Below are 18,206 nucleotides of genomic sequence, written 5' to 3' on the forward strand. Positions count from 1 at the left end.
TCCAGGTCTCCCATGTGGGTGAAGGGGCCCAAGGACTTAGGGCATCTCCCAGGCCACAGCAGAGAGCTGGATCAGAAATGGAGTAGCCGGGTCTTGAACGGGCACCCATATGGGATGCTGGCACTGCAGGCAGCGGCCTTACTTGCTACACCATAGTGCTGGCCCCTTAATTCCACCTTTCTGCAAACCTTTTGACGTACTCTACATCTGTAAGAAGGCACGGAAAGATAAAGGATTTGACCCCAATAGCTCTCTGGTTCATGTCCACCAGGACTGGTTCACCTTCAGTCCAGTTGTGTGTGTGGTACGTCACCTACTGCATTTGGAAGTTGGTAATAATATTCTAAGTAGTGTTCCTAGTTTAACATTAGAAATCTGAACTCATTACCCCTTTTCAAACCACAAAATGACCTTGTAAGGTAGGACTGTGCTCTCAGAACAAAGGAAAGGGAATTCCTAGAAAACATAGCTATCCACAACTCATCGTCAGCTCAACAACTACACACCTACACAACACCTTTCTTTAAGACAACAGTTCTCTACTTGGAGTTTTTGATTGAAGTTCAGCAGGTCCAAAACCCTCAGACTGAGAACTGCTGGAGAGTTGATCTTGGGAAATATTCAGTGGGGCCCATGGCTTCCAACACCCAAGACTCATTGATCTAGAAGCTTTCTGCCCATCCTACACACCACCATTTAGAAAAACACAACCAGATGGTGGTGTGTTGATATGAAATGAAGGCGTCGCTAATCCTGGATAAGGTACATGTGTGTGGTTTGGGGACAGAAGTGGATTTACACATCTAAATAATATGTGCCTCTTTCTTGTGCAGGGTTCATTTTGAGGTCTCAGTCTTACAGCAAATAAGACCTTCTTTCTGAATTAGAAGCCTTTTCTACACTTTATCTGCAACTTCAAACCCCCAAAACATTTATCAATAAGAGAAGAAAATAACCTGCAAGCTAATTGCAACTGTTTCAATGATGCATTTATTTTTCTATTTAACACTGTTTCTTCTCATTTTTGATTTTCATTTCTTGCCTGGGTTCACATGGCCCATTTCTTTTTTTTTTTTAATATCCAGCCAAATTATTACTATTAGTAATTTGGGGAGGGGAAAGAGAAACATACATGAGGGATGTGTTTCCATGGCAACTCCTGCCAGGTGAGATAATTTTGAGTATTTTTTCTATGACTCTTCCATCAGTTCTCTCTTGAGAACCTCTGTCTCTGTTAACCCATTTATGGACAAAGTGTCCCTGTGCAGATGGGGCTCAGAACGTTCACGCGCTGGACGCGAGGCCAGCTCATTGTTTTTAGAGGGCACTTGGGCAAACTCTAGTTCCAACGTGTAGGCAGACTTCATCCAATCAGTTGGAAGCCTTAAGAGAAAAGACCAAGGTGTCCCCAAAAGGAAAGACTTCTACATCCACATGACCTCCACCCTCAAGACTGTATGGACTTCTTGTGGAAATGTTGAAGTCCATGAATAGGAGGGGTCTTCAAAACATTTAAGGAAAATTCACACCGTGAGCAAACTATTCATGGATTTCAACTTTTTTTGCACCAAAATAAACTTACCTTTTAATTCCATTTGCCGTGAACTTTTCAAAGTACCATCATAAATAATATGTACATAATATTTATGTTCCATTTCTGTGGGCAACCCTGAATAATGTAACCCCTAAAGCGCATTGGCTTAACTCAACCAAGGTTTGTTTCTCCTTCATGTTACACGTTCAATGTAGTGCAATGTAGCAAGGTGCTCAAGTCGTATTAATCATATTAACCACTCAGGGCCTCAGCTAAAACAAGCCCCCTCTCAACACGTGCTGCCAGGACCACAGTAGCAGGAGAAGAAGGCACAGTAAATCACGCACTGGCTCTTAATGCTTCCATCTGGAAATGATACCTGGCTACTTGAACTTGCATCTCATTGGCCGGAGAAAATCTCATGGTTATCCCGACTTCAAAGGCAGAAAGGAGGTGCAATCCTGACAAGCGCCAGGAAGGAGGAAAGACAGAAATACCTGGTGAACAGCACCAATGACCACCACTCTGGGTGGACATCAGAGAGCCTTTTGCCCCGCAGATGTGTTCCATTGAGTTGGAAAGGGGAATCGAAAAGTCCTAGCAATCTCTGTATGTGTGGTCTGCTAATTGTGTCACTGCTGGAAAGTGACTTGGCCACCACCTGTTCTGTGCTGGAAGCGGAAGGTAACATCCTTTCTCCTTCTCGCCTGTTGACACAGAGAAATGTGCGGAACCTTTTCCCACAGGCCAGGCTTCTCCTGGGCTCTTCTACTCACACCAGAAGCCTGTTGCCAGGCTTCACCAGTATTCAGTTTCCATTTCTTTAAAACGGCTATTGTAGGGGTGTGCATTTGGCTGAGCGGTTAAGTCGCTGGTTGGTATACCTGCATCTCAGATGGGAGTGCCTGGGTTCAAATCCTAGCTCCACTCCTGATGGCAGCTTCCTGCAATGTGCAAGTGAGGAGGCAGCAGGTGGTGGCTCAATTAGATGGGCTCCTGCCACCCCCATGGGAGACCTGGCTGATTTCCTAGTTCCCAGCTTCAGCCTGGCCCACTTGGGGTTGTTGCAGGCATTTGGGGCATGAACCATTAGAAGCAAGCTCTCGGTGTTTCTCTCTGCTGTCTCTATTACATAAATAAATAAAGTCAAGTCCTGTTGTCTCTCATTTAAAATTTATTTCCACAATATCCATTTTTCTCCCCATCTTCTGCCACCACTTTATACCAAGCCACTATCTGCTCCAGCTGGGCTTCTGTAATAACCCTGGAAATAACTTCCTGGCTTCCAAATCCAGTCAGCTCCAACTTGTTTTCTCATGAGTTCCTTCACCCCAAGAATGTTAGACTATTTAGATAAAGGAAATGATATAGCTTAGTGCTCAAGGAAAGAACAGAATCTCAACATGGGATTGAATTCTTGCTCTTCCATTTGCTAGCTGTGTGATCTTGCAAAGTTAGTTACCTAATATTTTCATTTCGTTTTTTTAAGATTTACCTATTTATTTTGAAAGCCAGAGGTTCAGAAACAGAGGGAGAGAGAGAGAGAGAGAGAGAGAGAGAGAGAGATCTTCCATCCACTGGTTCACTCCCCAGATGCTTTACCTGCTGCACCACAATGCCATCCCTGTTACCTAACATTTCTGCATCTCCATTCTCTTCACATATAACTTAGGAGCAGTAATAGTGCTGACATCACGACATCATTATGACAAAGTGAACATAATATACACAGAGTGCTTCTAAGGCTTCCTGTTGCATCCTAAGCATGGTATGTACATGCTACTCCTGTTATTCATGGGGGATTTCATAATAGTATTTGCTGCCACTATATATTTGGTTCTAAATGTGAAACAGGAAACACAACAGGTAATCGATAGTTATTTGTTGATAAAAGAAATAGACCTACATAATGAGGAAGTGAGTTCATGACTGTAGTTGGCTGCTTCTACTCTTTGCCAATGAGCCTTGCCTTCTGGTGGTTACACAGTGGAGTTTTGCTGGACATAATGATTTTCCTCTATCAAACAGAATAAAGCAAAAGCAGTGGGATGTCTCTTCTGAGATTAGGTTACAAAAATTGTGCAAAAGATTGTGACTTGCATCTTGCATTTCTCTCTCTCTCTCCCCACTTCCCCCCTCCATTCTCCTCTCCCTGCTTGCTCAGTTTGAGGAAACAAATTGTCAGAGGCCCCTTTAACAGGAACTGAGAGCGGCCCTCCATGCAACAGCCTGTGAGGAGGAAGCCAATCCTGCCAACAACCGCTGAGTGATCCTCCTGGGGACCACTTCTGCAGTCCAGCTTGGAGACACCTGCATTGCCTTCTTGTGCCAGACCCTGAGCCAGAGGACTCAGATGAGCTGCACCAGGATCCTTGACCCCTGGGAAATGTGAGACAGAAACTGTCTTTTATGCTACCGAATTTTGCGGTCATGTGTCATGCAGCAAATAATAGCAAACAATATGTCATGGGATGCCTGAACATTCATCATGAGATTTTGAAGTCTCCAGCTTCAACTAGAGGAGCAATCCTCTGGGCTCATGGACTTTATTAGGCCTTCTAGAATCTTCCTCTCCCTTTGTGTCTGTTTTCTCAGTATTTGCTTTAGCTTTGGAGGAAAATAGAAGAGAACTTAAATCCTGACTCTCTTACTTTATGAACTGTAGCAACTTGGCCAAGTTACTCTATGGTTTTGAGCAACTTTCAACATGAATACAATGGAGCTAATGCTATCTCCCTCACAGAATTACTGTGCAGTGAAAATGGTAAGAACCTATGCAAAACACAGCCATCTCTTGCCTGAGGTCTCACTTTCTGCAATTTCAGTTATTCCAGTCACCTATGGTCTGAAAATATTAAATGGAAAACTCTAGAAAAATTGTACCCATTCTGAGTAGCTTATGGAATTTTGTTTGCCAAGGACATGAATCATCCCTTTTTTTAAAAAAAAAATTAGAAAGGCAGAGTTATAAAGAAGCAGAGGCACAGAGAGAAAAAGAATCTTCTATCCACTGGCTCACTCCCCACATGGCCTCAACAGCTGGAGCTAGGTCGACCAAAGCCAGGAGCTTCGTCTGGGTCTCCCACGTGGGTGCAGGGGCCCAAGTATTTGAACCATCTTCTACTGCTTTTCCAGGCCATAGCAGAGAGCTACATCTGAAGTGGAGCAGCCAGGACTTGAACCAGCGCCCATATGGGATGCTGGCGCTGCAGGTGGTAGTTTTACCCACTATACCAGAGTGCCAGTCCCAAATCATCCCTTTCTCCAGTATAGCCACGCTGTAGACGCTACACACCCATCAGGCACGTTAGCAGTCTTCCTGGCTGCCAGATTGTTCTCGATGTTCCTGGAGCCAAGAATATGGGAGTTAGGCAAGAGGTGGGCATTGAACATCAGCAGAGAGACTGAAGCAATTTTCTCTCTTGAGCGATCATTCTTTTAAAGGCTGTTCCAGGAAAGCTCATCTTGCAACAGTGGACTCAGAGGGGGCCAGACCCCCAAGGACAAGCAAGAGACCAGTTGGATTTTTGAGCCGACAAGGTATGCAGATGTGTGCTGCTTCTGCAGGAAGGGCGCTCCGGCTCCCCCTTTTCCACATCCTGGACAGACCATGACCCTTGCTGTAAAGGCCATGGCCAAGTGCTTCTCAGGGAGGCGGTCTCCTCGGGGGCCCTACCTTCCCACGGTCCCTCTACTCGTCACATGTGAATACGGCTTTCCTTTGAGCAGCTCTCGCTTGAGGCCGACTATTTGGCAACACCCCAAGCAAACAGACCCTGTGTGTCTGCCAGCTGTATTGTGGCGCTTCCATTCAAGCAGCCCTTACTTACTGCTAGCCCCAAAGCGCAAGAGCAGTGATGCAATTCAGATACGTCAGAGAGAAGCTGCGGTGCATAAGGCTGTATTTTGAGACAAGCAGAGCACAATCACATAACTTTTTTTTTTTTTTTGACAGGCAGAGTGGACAGTGAGAGAGAGAGAGAGACAGAGAGAAAGGTCTTCCTTTGCCGTTGGTTCACCCTCCAATGGCCGCCGCAGCCGGCGCGCTGCGGCCGGCGCACTGCGCTGATCCGAAGGCAGGAGCCAGGTGCTTCTCCTGGTCTCCCATGGGGTGCAGGGCCCAAGCACTTGGGCCATCCTCCACTGCACTCCCAGGCCACAGCAGAGAGCTGGCCTGGAAGAGGGGCAACCGGAACAGAATCCAGCACCCCGACCGGGACTAGAACCCGGTGTGCCGGCGCTGCAGCTGGAGGATTAGCCTATTGAGCCACGGCGCCAGCCAATCATATAACTTTTATTACAGCATTCATATTCTCATATTCCCCCTTCATTATTATTGTTTTAACCTCTTACTGTCTCTATAACTTAAACTTTACCATAGGTCTTGATACTATCTGCAGTCTTAGGCGTTCACTGGATGTCTTGGAATGAATCATAAGGGAGGGGACTATTTTATCTATAGATGTTTAGAACACAGCAAGTACCCACTAAACGTTGGGTTTTGTCCCTGTTGGCTGCTTTGTCTTGTAGATTTTTAAAGTGTTATTTATTTAATTGAAAGACAGAGTTACACAGAGTGAGATGTTCCATCTGCTGGCTCATCCCCAAATGGCCATCACGGCAGGGGCTGGGCCAGGCCAAAACCAGGAGCCTAGAATTTCATCTGGGTGTTCCATGTAAGTGGCAGGGAACCGTGTGCTTGGGCCATCTGCTGCTGCTGTCCTAGGTGCATTAGCAAGGTGCTGGATGGGACCTGGAACAGCCAGAACTCCAACAGGTGCTCACATGGAATGTAGGTGTCTCTGGGGGTGGCTTAGGTGACAGCTCAACCCGCTGCACCACAACATCACCCTTTTTGCCACTTTTTTTTTTTTTTTTGACAGGCAGAGTGGACAGTGAGAGAGAGAGAGACAGAGAGAAAGGTCTTCCTTTTCCGTTGGTTCACCCTCCAATGGCTGCTACTGCCAGCGCACCGCGCTGATCTGAAGCCAGGAGCCAGGTGCTTCTCCTGGTCTCCCATGCGGGTGCAGGGCCCAAGCACCTGGGCCATCCTCCACTGCACTCCCGGGCCACAGCAGAGAGCTGGACAGGAAGAGGAGCGACCAGGACAGAATCTGGCGCCCCGACCGGGACTAGAACCCGGTGTGCTGGCGCCGCAGGTGGAGGATCAACCACACATTTTTTAAACTTAACTGATAGCCAACATCCCCTTCAAAGCTGACATTTTTCAGAATTCAATAGAACGTAGGTATCTTCCCTATGGAAAAAGTTAAAACGTCATGGCTTACCAGACAGCCCACGGAAAAGTAATTTCTATTTCAGCTCTTATGTTGGGGCAAATGATCTGAAGTGCTCTAAGGGACAGCCAAGTCTAATGAGTGTGAAGTGTACAAACACAACAACAAAGTCTGCCTTCCGGTTCAGCAGCACACAGGCCGACTCTGAGGACTGACGCACTTCTGCCCCCCCTCTGCCGCCCCTCACCCCACCCCACAAATGCACACCGTTGCTGGCTGCTGCGGAGATGCAGGTTGTAAATAAGGCTCTCGGTACACATGCAAGGGGTGCGTGTCTAGTAGGGGCCGGGGAGAAGACCATCAAGTGTCTACACTGCTCAGGGAGGGCCTGGTCCGAGAGTGCTTCTAAAACGGAGGTCGTTAGGAGAGCGAGGGGAGGCGAAGTTCTCATTTACAACTTGAAAGCTTGGCTTTCTCGGACGTCGAAGCCCACAATTAAGAATTTGCTTTTTCATAAACACCTTCTGGAGTTGGTCAGAGCCAAAGCATTTTTCACATGTCATTTCCTGCACCACACAGCTCATATTAGCGGCCTTAGGAAAGCATCAACCACAAACATGTTGCTGATAGAAATTTCCTAATGCAAGCAGTCTTTATAGATTTCTGCTATTTCAATGTAGGTCTCTAAGGACCATTTGAATCCATATTAATTTCCTTTCTGGCAGTTATGCTGCTGAGTATGAACTGCACTATTTCACTTTTAATCTGTCAGTAATTTAGTAATGTGTAAACTAATTATGCACAGATATTAATGTAATCGGTTTGGGGAGCTATAAAATCAATGTGTTTTTACAGACCGCATTAAAGAGAATTGCGGAATTATAATCACACGTCAGTTACAGATACTGTTATGGAATTAAAAAATGGATGTCATCCACTCACTCCACTAAATAATAGGATCATAATCTTTACATTTGCAAGTAGCACATGAGAATTATTATGAGCACAGCCAAACCCCTGACTCTGATAACATTGCCAGGACTCTCTTCCTCCACTTGTTCTACTTCCCCTTCCTCTGCCTTAAACAAAAACTTGCCATTCAGAATCTCCCCACGTAGTGTCCCAGATTGGCCTTCTGGGGATCATGGTAATGACCTTGGGTGAGATCTACATTATTGTCATTAGCCAGATCAGTGAGCAAGGGAAGACAAATTGGCATGAATCCAGGGGTGGAAAGGGATTACCATGGCTATGCAGAATGGCATCACGAGGCTCGTGGCTCTACAGGTAGCCTGAGACATGGGCAAATCCTTCCATGGTTGAAGCATGCTAGAGGCATCTCACCACCTTGACCCAGGCATTTGCTCACAGGTTTGTCAGCTCATACAGAAGAAAACTCATCATCCTATGAAAGGGCTTGAAATCCTGGAATAATACGTATCTAATCAGGTGTTCGGATAAGTTCTAGAAATTTGCCATCATACACCTGTTTTAAACAGACTTCTCTAATTCTCTGAGACCTTGTCTCAAATTATGTCCCACCGTCTCTAAAAACTTAGACTGATCTCTTTTGTAGCCCTACAGATGAGTGAGATCTCTGGCAGGCCATGTCATCAGCACCCTCTAACATCACTGAAGAGGCTCCAGGCCTGGCCTTGAACCTGAGGGAGGTGTCCCTGCAGAAAAGAAAGACAGAGTTTCAACTCCAGAACTGCAACCTTGAGCCATGGTGAAAGATAGGTCTGGGATAGCCATCATTTTACCATTCGGTAGATGTGTAGTTGTCTTTATCATTTTGGATTTTATTTTATGTACTTGTGAAACAGGGTGATGATACAATTCCATACTTCATGGAGGGTGAAATGAAGATAGAATCGGGTGTAGCAATTGTTTGGTAAATAGCAGCTAGTAGCATCAGAATGGTAATTTGATGCCTAGTACCTAATTGCTTTTTACTGTAGAACAAGAGTTAACCACATGATCTCTGAAGTCCCTTCTCACTAATAAATTTTGGCTCCCTGGGGTGATGAAACTAACAGCAGCATTGCTACGTCAGCAAGTCTAAGAGTTCTCAGGTGGAAGAAAGTTTGTAGCCCAAACCTTCCCCTTGTAAATCTTCTCATATCAATTTTTTTTTAAGATTCACTGGCTTTCTTATTTTTTTTAAAGACTTATTTCGAAAGGCAGAGTTACAGAGGGAGAGGGAAAGAGAGATCTTCCATCTGCTGGTTCACTCCCCAAATGGCCACAACAGCCAAGGCTGGGCCAGACCAAAGCCAGGAATCCTTCCAGTTGCAGGAGCCCAAGCATTTGGGTCATCCTACGCTGTTTTCCCAGGTACATTAGCAGGGAGCTAGATCAGAAGTGGAGCAGCTGGGACTCGTACCAGCACCCATCAGGCATGCTGGCGTTGCAGGCGGCAGCTTAACCCCCTATGCCGCAGCACAGATCCCTTCTCCTGTTTTCATCCACACATCCTTCCTTCCTCACCAGGAATCCCTACCCATTACTCTACCAGGAGTTGGGAACCTTTTTCCCGCCAAAGGCCATTTGGATGTTTATAACATCATTCATGGGCCATACAAAATTATCAACTTGAAAATGAGCCTGCTATGGATTTACTGAATTTCAGTCCCACCTGTGGTTGCCCTGCAGGGCCAGAGCAACATGATTTTTCGGGCTTAAAGGGCCCACAGTCCAGGGGTTTCCCATCCGTGTTACATAGTCTTATGGTTTGGCTTCTACTTAAGTCCATCTTTCCTTTAACCCTCTGAAGTACCCTGTGTGAACCACATGCCATTAATGGGTTTATTAGTTCATTCCCCACATGCTCATTGATACTTACTGGGGCAGAGAAGTCTCTGCAGGAAATGCTGGTTATAGATTGAATATGGCTCCTACTACTTTGGAGATAATTGTCCATCGGCAAGATAAGAGAAGTCCACACAAAATGCAATTTCTTATCAACTATTTCTAAATCTTCCATTGCATTGGTTTAAGACTGGAATTCCTCATACGATGTCCCTTTCTCTAAAACTCTGTCCAAAGAAGACTGCGCCCCATCACTAGCTCATGCCCTGGATGGTCATTTCTCTCACCATTGCCACTTTATGTGCAGCTTTCCCCATCTGAACATCACATACTGCATTTCCTTCCAGTCAATGGATTGTAAACCAATCTCCAAGACTCACATCCACAATGCACTTTTTTAGCACAATCTCACTGTCTTTCATCATTCCCCACAATTTCTTTCTCTTTAAAGATTTATTATTTATTTATTTGAAAGGCAGAGTGCAGAGAGTTGAGGCAGAGAGAGAGAGAGAGAGAGAGAGAGGTCTTCCATCTACTTGTTCACTCCCCAGATGGCCGCAATGGCATGAGATGGCCCATCTGAAGCCAAGAGCCAGGCGCCTTCTCTGGATCCCCACACTGGTTCAGAGGCCCAAGGACTTGGGCCATCTTCCACTGCTTTCCCAGTCCATTGCAGAGAACTGGATCAGAAGAGGAGGAGCTGGGACTTGAACCGGTGCCCATATGGGATGTCGGCACTGCAGGCGGCAGCTTTACCCACTAGCCATAGTGCCGGAACCATTTCCCACAATTTCAACACTTGCCAGCTGTCTCACTTATCTACCTGGCCTCCTATGTCTCAATTCCAGTGAAGGTCGACCATGAGCCACAAGGGCCTCTGCTAGCTTGGCTACAATGGTCACCGTTAAATGGGATACATTATATGAATGACTAAGAGCAGCACCTGACGCATTATAAGTGCTGTACACTGTCAGTTCCACACCCTTTGCCTCCAGCTTTTTGCTACTCAGTATGATGGCTCTTGGGTCCAACAGGAACTTGTTCATAACCCACTTCCAGCACATATGATTGAGAAGAACATTTGTCTCCCACCCAAGAAGCTGAGGGCAGACTTTTTTTTCAGAAGGATGGCATTGGTAGTCTCTGTCCATAACCATTAATATACTATTATAGAAGTTGAATACCATCCACAGAATTAAGAAAACAGATTAGAGTTCCATCATTCACACACATAACTTTTGATAAATCAAATTGAGGATTGAGATACTTGGACAAAATGCAGAAAGCAGAGAATATCAGAAACAGTAAATGAAAATATTCTAAAAATAGTTTACAGGGCCAATCTTTTTTATATTAAATGAGTATATGCTTATATATGTAATTCAATAATAGATAATATCATGATGTATTATCATATTATATAGGGCTACAAATGCAAATCATAAAAAATGCTCTCCTGATCACAGAGGAGATTTATTAAGATTATTTGATCATATCTAACTATTGCTGGTGTCTTTAGACTGCAGCCCACGTGAAAGATACTGCCCTATAATTGTAGGAGCATTTTTTTACACACTAGAGGAACCCATAGAAGAATGTCATTCAACAAGAAGCTGGCATTCTCCAGCCCCTGCCCCTTCTTATTCTGCAATAACCCCAGTAAATTGTGATCTTGAATAGATGTCATCGGCTTTACTCAGCTTTATGCTAGGAGATGAGAATCCATGCATCCCCAGGACTGTCACTGAGGGATGTCGCTGACCTGAAATTGTTGGTCTCCTCCTTCCTGTCTCATGCTTGTGTCTTCAGGTGAACCCGGGGGTCTGTTTGTACCCATCTACAGCCAACTCCTCGACCTTCTCCTCCAGCCATCCTCCTGGCTGCTGGAAGACCCCGTTACCCAGACTCACACGTATTCTCTTCTTTGCATCTGTCACTTGAGACTGGTCCTGAAATAATTACCCATAATAAATGTATGCAGTCAGTGGTCTTCTATATCGTGTACTCAAGGAAATTAGGGCAATGACTTTTTCATCCTTTCATCAAGAATATCTCCCAGGATAGATTTTTCTATGCCAAAGTAGTAAGAAGTAAGCCCCCGAGAGTTCTGTGTTATGATTGTCAGGACACGGATTATTGAGAAAGGAATTAGAATCATCAACTCTGGCAGAGGAAATTTGAGAGGCTGAGGGGATTCACGGGCAATGAGGACTTTTATGGTGAATGATTTGGGTTGTAGCTTCAGCTCTTTTGTTCTGCTTCACTGGTGGAGTTATGGACCTGAGATTTTTATCAAGAGTAACTCATGCACTACTAAAAAAACGTAAAGCTGATTGCTACATATATAGGGAAACTCTGGCAATCCAGACAGTTGGTGGGTCTTGACTGAGACTATCTTGGGCAAACCAGGGATACTACAAAAACATGAAGTCTGGAAATCAGCAGACCTGGGTTCCAATCTTTCTCCGTCATTTTGTAGACATTGACTTGTGCTATCCAATATGGGAACCACTAGTCACATACCTCTTTTAACATTTATCTTTAACTAGTTAAAATGAAGTCCAAATAAAAACCCAGTTTTCTAGTAGCACTAGCCATACTGCAAGTACTCAAAGCCTGTAGATCTAAGATTTCACTGTTTGGATAGTACAGCTATGGAGTGAAGACAACTGAGTTCCCCAAGCCCCAGTTACTTCTTCAGTTAAACAAAAGAAAGAGTAAGATCTATCCTGTTTACCAACCAGCAATGTTCTAATACAATAAATTTGAAAGCATCTAAAAGTTATTAAACATTTAATTAAAAGTGAATTCTTAACAATAAAGCACTTAACTTGTGACTTGAGCTTCACTAAGTAAATACTTGAATTCTTATTTACTTCATGGACTTTTTTTTAAAAAATCCCTATGTTGACCCAGGTATTTCAAGTTACTTTCATGAAAAAATAGGAGTGGGACCAGCACCATCTAGATTATCTCCAGTCTTGATGCCTTGGCCTTCAGGAAGTTAGCATCCCAGTATTTTCAGAAAATTTTAAATCACACACAATCTATACTTTGAAAATCTGAATGAGACCCTGCCAGCATCTACAGAAAATGCTGTGGAGGCAGGGGGCGAATTATCCAGAGGAGACACTTGTCCACAGGAATATCCGCAGAGACATGGCACGTCTTGGTCTCTCCCTAATTACAAAGGAAACAGTGGGAACTGTGCCGAATGTTGAATTTATGTTCCCCTCTCTTCCACACTTCCTCAGGAAAACCAACATGCCTTAGTCCTCCGTCTGACCTGCATTTGAAACTGTGCATCTAAATTCTGTGGGCAAGAAACAAACTCTCAGATTTGTTTTGTTTTGCTGCATGGTACCAGCATCTAGATGAGAGTATTTGGCTTTCGGAAATGGGTGTTCAGAGAAAGAAAGTGGAGGGAAGAACTTGGAAAATCTTGCCAAGGGTCGAGAGGCAAAAGAACAACTGCTAATCTCCCCGAGTCCTAAGAAGCCAGTGATAAGTACTGTATAGCCAGGGTAAGTAAGGCAGAAAAGGTATGGTTGACTTGCTCATATACACATCCATCTTCACTTCATCATCATCTTCATCATCAACATCAGCGCCATCAAACCTTGCAGTGACATTGGACTAGTCGGTTGGGAAGTCCTTTCATATCTAGGCACACATTTGATCATTGTCATAGTCCTTATAGCAAGTACATTGGATCATTATGGTTTTTGCCTGTCCACCATCCACTCCTCCCTATTCTGATGATGCTATTTTCATTTGCTCTGGACTATCACCTCTCTCTCTCTCTCTCTCTCTCTCTCTCTCTCTCTCTCTTTCTCTCTCTCTCTCCACCTCTCCCCCTCTCCCCCTCTCCCTCCCTCCCACCCTCCCTCTCTCAGTTTCAGTCTCTGTGTTTCAACTGGGGTTAAAGTCAAGCATGAGTACACTCTCCCTACCCTGCTTGGTCAGTGTGTTACAACCATGAACTATAAAAACTGATCCAGGGTCAAGTTTATGATTCAAGTCTTCCCAATGAAACACAATCTTGAGAATTTTGTTGAGGCTATTAGGAAAGATAAAACATTTTCCAGTGAGTTTCCTAAGCTATGAAGACCTTCTTTTGTGGGGGGTGTCCTTGGTGATGGACACCTAAGACTAAAGCTGCCACTTAGGAAAGAACAAAAGTGAGCGAGAGAGAGCAAGTGAGTTTGGGGCCTGAGGATAGGGTTTTAACCTCTTCTGTTCAGATCTGCATGAGACAGTGCTACCTCTGGATGTTTGTGTTGGAGCCAGTTTGTGCTGAGCTTTTGTCCTTGGCAGAAACGTAGCTAGTGCAGCCAGAGGGGAGAGATTAATACTCATGTTTTACAGAGTAGAGAACTGAGGAGTGGCACCGCATCCATTAACCCACAACGTGGACCATTCCATTGTCTCTGAATGTGGAATTTCTAAAAGCATTCTTGAAGCCAGTCAGCAGGGAGGATGGGAAGGAAAGGGCTGGCAGCCACAAGGAATGTTTAAGGGTCTCATTAAAAGGAGAGTGAAACGAGAAAGAACAGATTCATGCTTATGGCATTACAGGTCCTTTGAGAGAGTGGAAATGCTGAAGTTTACAAATGTGTAAGAGGCCACAGATAACTATAGTGGAGGTTACTAAAGAAACAGGATTTGAAAATAGAATGGAGTTTCCTAATAGTGGAAGGTGGAAGACATTTTCTCAGGTAAAACCATTGTGCGTGTTTACTCTTATTATGTTATAGATATGTACATCATACCAAAATGTACAAAAACACTTCTCACTATCCGAATATACAGGTATGCATGGTGAATGGGTGAAAGTCTGCAAATACAGCATTCATAGAGTGGTGATTCCCATGCATGGCATCTGCATATTATGGTGGTGGTGCTAATTGTCTGGTCCCTGGGCCAGTGGCACCAGTATCACCTGGGAAATTCTTAATGTGCACTTTAGACTTACCAAATCAGAAAGTGTGGTGGGGCTCAGCACTCTGTGTTCTAAAAAGCTCTCCAGGTGAATGTGATGTTTGTTAAAACTGGAGGACCACTACAGTGAGGGATACCCGAATATGTCTTTGTTTTTAGGGGTGTGTATGTGCGTATGTGTGTGTGTGTGTGCAACCTTTTTGAAAAATGATTCTCAACTTCCCATTCTCACAGTCTGCATAGAGAGGTAGAGTACCATCTGTCTGAATCTAGCCCAGTCAAGGAAACAGATTTGTGATCTCCTAGGCCTTTTTGTTTCCAAGAGTTCTCTGTAGTCATAGAGCAATTTGGTAGCTGGAGTGTCTCTGAACTTGATTAGTCACTTGTCACGTGACATTGATATAACTTGCATGGTAGGTAGACATCTACCTACCCCTGCAGTCCCCACCAAGAACCATGTTTACTGATGTTTAATAATTCACTAATGCAGGTACTGTTGTGAAAGGATTTTGCAGATGTGATAAAAGTCCCAAGTAAGGCAAAATTAGGGAGGGGAGAGTTGCAGGTAGGCTGGGTCCAATCAGGCAAACCCTTTAAAACCGAAGAATACTCTCAGTTGTTAGTAGAAAGACAAGTCAGAGAGATTTGAAATCTAAGAAGGAGTCAACACACCACTGATGACCTTGCAGATGGAGGAGGCACACAGGAAAGAATGTAGGTGGCTTCTAGAACTGACAGCACGCCCAAGGCTGACAGCCTGTAAGAAAACTGCGCTCTCACTCCTACAACCACAAGGATGTGAATTCCGGCAACCACTGCAACACGTTCAGAACTGGATGTCTCCCAAGACCCTGTGTTAAGGGCTCAGCTTGGCTGATGCCCTGATTTTATTTTATCCTTGTTACACTCTGAGCGGAGGACCCAGCCATGCTAGGCTAGCCTTCTGGTGAAACAATAAATAGTTACGAATTTAAGCTGTTAACTTTTTGATCATTCAAATGCCATGATAGAAAACTAATACTACTCGGAAGAGAATGTGGTGGCTGGAAAATGGATTTCAAGCATTGGGAGATACATGAGCTCTAGTCACTTGGCATTACATAAGATGTTTAAAATACAAGACAACTGGTCAACCTCTGTGGGCATATGCATTTCAGTGACTTGGAAAAGTACCTTAGAAGAAAGAGAAAAACCTGGCTAATTAGGGAAGTCAGAGAAGACCCTGGAAATGGGAGTGAAGACAGATAATTCCATTGGAGGGTGATCGGAGAACAATCAAAGAGATCCATGTGCCAGGTGGCAGGGAATTGCATGAAATGATGATTTAGAAACGTGCATGGACACAATCTCATAATTCAAAGGCATCATAGGGGCCCTGCCATTTAGTTCTTCATTGGTTTAGGATAAAGATTTAGAGGCTATGGAAAGATCTATGACCAAGGTTATGGAACTAATTATTTTCTGAGTCAGGCCCACATGTCCTGATGCTTTTCTCCTCCGCTGAATGTTTCCAGCACGGAGTCCAGTCCTCTCTTGGGAAGAAGAGCGCAGTGTCCAGTCACAGAGGAGACAGCTGAGCTGTTGGCACTCCTGCCTTGTGGGATTAATTCAAGCCAAAGCATGATGGCTTTCGCTCCCTCATCATCCCAGCCCCATGTCTTTGTCACATGGCCAAATGCAATTAGTACACAGGGAATGTTCTTCCAGGGAGCCTCCAATCTGATTAACAGGTTAGAAGATAGGGCCTAGGAAGCAAGATAGATGATACTGGGAGCTGATGCTCGGCAACTGAAGGGCTAAAGGGTGACCAGATGGGGCCGGGCAGAGGGAGGTCTGTCCAGTGCACACACAACTGTGCATCGTGCGTGCACGCACACGAGATCTGGCCCTGCTAAGCTGCTTCTCTTCTGCGTGGTTTTGTTTATTAAATAAATGATGGTTTATTAACCTCATATCCCCCACCTCCTCCAGAAACTAAACAGAATATTAGTCTGTGCAAAAGATCCTTTTGCTCAGATTGGAAGAGAAGTCACCCACAGACTGGTATCTGTTTCCATGGAAACCAAAAATAAATATTGATACTGCGTTAATGGTCTGTGTCTCACTTAAGCTCCATTAAACTTCGAGCACTTGCAAGAAAACAGCCCATTGATGGCCCAGCCGAGGGAGAGGGAAGAGGCTTTATAAAAAGCAGCAGTGTGGAAGGCACACGGGGTGGCAGGCAGGACTTCTGAGCGCTTCTCAACCAGGAAGCCCTTTATGGAATTCCTCCAACCGAAGAGGCCTACTTATGTGCACACAAAGTTGCTGGCTAAGATGCTAGCCCCTGACTGAATGGATTTTTGTGAACTTGTCCTTTTCATAAAGAATAGCTGTGTGTCTTGGAAAGCTTATCTGTGGACAACAACATTTTCCAGGAACCCACATGCCCAAAGCACAGTGAACAAATGAACCGAGTCTCCAAATTAGAATATTTCTTCTTTCTGGGCCACTTTTCCCAGAGCCGCGCAAGTGCAGACTCTGAGGTCAGTATTGTTGTCTTTTATATTTATAATCCTGCTTTTAGGAGCTAAAGTATTTGATTTATTACATGAAAGTATTTTACAGCTTTAAGTACTACTACTCTTTAGAATAAGGAACATCACAGCCTGCCTAATTTACACAAGGGATGTTAGGACTATTTAATGGCATGTAAACATTTTATAAGGCAAGTTCAAATTGCAGGCGATATTTAATATACTTTCGCAAAATGGACCACAAATGGATTCTAGTTCTTATTTATTGGCCCAATCTTTCTTATGGCATCAAAAGTGAATCGAGTTTTAAAAGGTGTTAAGAGTTTTCAGTACAGTTCGTGACATTGGGGCACAATAGGTAAGTCTGCATTTACAAAGCAGCACGTGAATTAACTCCAGAACCGGAGGAAACTGCGAGGCTCTGATCAGGCTTCTAAGGCACAGTCCATGGGAGTTAAAGCCCACAGAGTTGCCAGGTTGCACGCTGGGAAAGCACACGGTTCGGAGAATGTAGTTTCTCCTTAGGAAAGTCATCAGTGGCGATGTAGGGAGTCTGAGGACCCTCGTTTATCACAAGCATAAAATGGGATGCGCTGTGAATTTCCAGTGTCTGCAGGGGGACCTCTAGTTCTTGCCCTCCTGGAGTTTCTGTAGGCAACACCCCTCACCTCCCGTGTTTTACCAGAGCTCGTGTGTGCAGGTGAGGCTGCCCCCTTGCACCCTTCAGCCCCAGACTCCAAGGCTGCATCAGGCCCGGAGCCCGCTAGCTGACCGCTCTGGGAAGGCATTCGTGCCAGGCCAATTTAGGAGGAGATGGGGGCTGAGGTTCTGGGGGAGGAGGCCCGGAGCTGTGAGCAGCCACCTTGTGTGGGGAGAGTCATCATCAGGACCAAACCACTTCACAGGACCGTGGTGCTGAGAGGGGAACACAGAGCACCCGCTGAAGCTCTGCGTTCTGTCGTCCTGGGCCTTACCCTTTACTCCTGCTCTTGGAGGTCTGGGAGCCAATACATCCCACTTTTGACTTTGAAAAGTGGTGGTTAGGGACAGACACATTTGGCCTACTGGTTAAGTCGCCCTTGTCCCATGTTGGAGGGCCTGGGTTCTATTTCTGGGTTGAGATGTGATAAATCCCTGTCTTCCTGCTAATGCAGGCCCTGGGAGGCA

This window comes from Oryctolagus cuniculus, chromosome 18, assembly GCF_051225735.1.
Source record: "Oryctolagus cuniculus isolate XC-2025 breed Fujian yellow rabbit chromosome 18, ASM5122573v1, whole genome shotgun sequence".
NCBI lineage: Eukaryota > Metazoa > Chordata > Mammalia > Lagomorpha > Leporidae > Oryctolagus > Oryctolagus cuniculus.